This window comes from Dysidea avara, chromosome 6 (genome assembly GCF_963678975.1).
Source record: "Dysidea avara chromosome 6, odDysAvar1.4, whole genome shotgun sequence".
NCBI classification, from domain to species: Eukaryota; Metazoa; Porifera; class Demospongiae; order Dictyoceratida; family Dysideidae; genus Dysidea; species Dysidea avara.
The window spans coordinates 23,997,098-23,999,845 of record NC_089277.1 but is presented as its reverse complement, the minus strand read 5'-3'; positions in this window follow the sequence as shown (position 1 = coordinate 23,999,845).

Genomic DNA, 2,748 nt, shown 5'->3' with positions numbered 1-2,748 from the left:
GTACCTTACTACTGCATTTCATATCAAGATGGTTAAAATCAACAAAATTTCAATGATGAACTTTCTTGGTGGTCAAAATTAGCTAGCCTATTATGCTTGAAATTATGCAGGCATAATTGGCACAAGCCTATTCCCACGCATTAATGTCAACTACGCATATACCCATAGCTTTAGTGTCAAGATTCTGGTTCCTTGCATGTAGCTTATAGGCCTTAATAGTAACCTCCTCGCTCACTGGCTGTAATAAGCAATGCAAGTAAAGATGATGAAATTTAAAAATCTCAGTTTATCGCCACTTCTCTGATACACACTACTAACTAGAAGCATTAAAGGTTCAGCTGCAGCATTTACATTATTACAAACTAAAACTAATATTGCAGTTTGGCTACATGCAAATTGTTTGACAAGTTGACATTTTAGTTTATTGTTGGTAGCAGTGTTGGGGGTAATGCGTGACATAAGTAACGTGTTACATAATAAATATTACTTTTGTGGTAACAAAGTAAAAAAATATGCTTTAAAAACAGGTAATATAACTCAGTTATTAACTTACAAATGTAACGTGTTACCTAAGTAATGAAGTTACTGTAACAAGTTTAATATTACATAATATTATTACTTTAAGTAACAAAAGTTACTAATCTCGTTAGTAATCCATTGAGTAATGCCTAACCACTACGAAGTAATGAAGCCTACTGAATGAAGCTTATTCACCAGTTTCTTGCTTATAACCAAGATTTGCACATTGTCCAACAACGCAATCATGTCATGTGATAAAGTGGTAGTTTCACATGTGACAGCTTAAGGCTGTGGGCACACAGTAATACAGGTATAACATGTAATATTATTATAGTTACTTTATTATATATGGGTAATATGTAACTGTAACTAAATAGTTCAGTTGTAAATAATGTGTAATATGTAACGAGTTACATTTAAAATGTAACTGTCCCAACTCCCCCATCATACTATTACACTTACAACTACAACTTGGGTTGTGCCACACCAAGCGTGGGCTACTGTTAATGAAAACTTAAACCAACACTTACAACTACATACAGTGAACTTCTCACTACCAACGTGGATACATACTGGAGAGTGGCACTGCTTGAAGTATCTTAGTTTACTACAGTGGTATATCCCCAGTATATGGAACAGTTAATTGTTTGTTATTTTAGTAGTTTTTCAGTAAACCCACATTCACTGATGTTTTACTGAGAGTTTAAAACTTAGTAAAATAATTATGTTCCATATACTTAAGTTTACTGACACTTTACTATCAGTATAACTACAGTAAGGCATCTTAACAAATTAGTAAACTAAGAACCTTCAAGCAGTGTGGGGGCTTAGCCACAAGTAATAATAAACAGAAATAATAAATTTGAGACCGTCCAGCCCAGGACGGCCTCGGGAAAAAAACCTGATAGGCTTTTTTTTTTTTTTTTTTTGCCTACCAGGAAAAACCCTAAGAGCTCCACTCTCATGTGTGCGTGCACAAAACAACTACATAACTACTACATAAATATGTAATGCTCCATCTTCTCGTGGTGGCCGCTTCATCTGCAAAATAGTTAAGGAGAAAACAATGCATGAACACATACACCTTAGTAATGGGAGGGTGGGGGGGGAAAGGCCACTTGTACTAACACGTGGCGTAGAGTGAACACTAACCCACAAACCTCACTTATAAACCCTATCATCACGTGAGAAGGCTCACGTGACCCATAGTATTCATGCGGGAGCTTATTTTCTGTCTAATTCATTGCATTCAACCGACAGAAAATACACCACCTGTTGGTAGATAACATGTACATGCAGCATGCTGTCTGGCAATTACATGTATAATACAATTTTGGATCCAGAATGGAGCATTAAGGGAAAATGCCCCCCCCCCCCCTTTCCGTTGAAGAGGCATACTATCTTTGATAGAATTCTATATGAGACCAAAATCAATTTACACAACTCATGAAAACTACATTTTACCACCACTTATTGCAAACTCACCTGAATCCAATGTTAAAAGAAGTTAAAGAGCAGTCAAACCATCTATTTACTGAGCGCCTCTAAAAACTATTATCATATTGCTAGTGTCCAAGACTTTCATTAGTTTCATAACCTTTTAAACAACTTTAAGACTTCACAACCATCTGCAAAGGCCACAATGACAAAAATCAACCTACTAAGGAGTGACCATTACTGCTTAAAACTAATTTATAACAACTAAGAGAATCTGCTCTCCACAACTACCTACAACGTAGCCTGTTTGTGCCCCTCCCCTTGCCAGCTCCTGGATCCGCTCCTGCTAACAATGGATGAAGTGGCTAGCCATCCACCATGCATGGCTCAGACATTTTGCAGAAAAGATTCTGTAATGCTACACTCTTTCACTATTACGTTTAGCTATTATAGTCACTAATTATTGTCAATATGACTAAATGTATTGCCAATCAGATTCCAATGCTTATCATCTTTTATATATAGTAGCCGGTAGAACTATGTATTCAACCATGAATTACAAATAATAGGCAGAAGATCCCAGAGTTCTTCGGGGATATATGGGATCTGTTTTAGGGTTTCACTGAGTTGGTTGATTTTGCTATAATATACCCATTATATACGCTGTATATCAATATACTCTTGGCATAATTGCCACTGGTCACCCAATGGACATCATACTATACTGGACCTGCAAAAACAGGACATGTGGGCAGATAAAATCTGCCTTATTTTTTCAAACTTTCATGACTC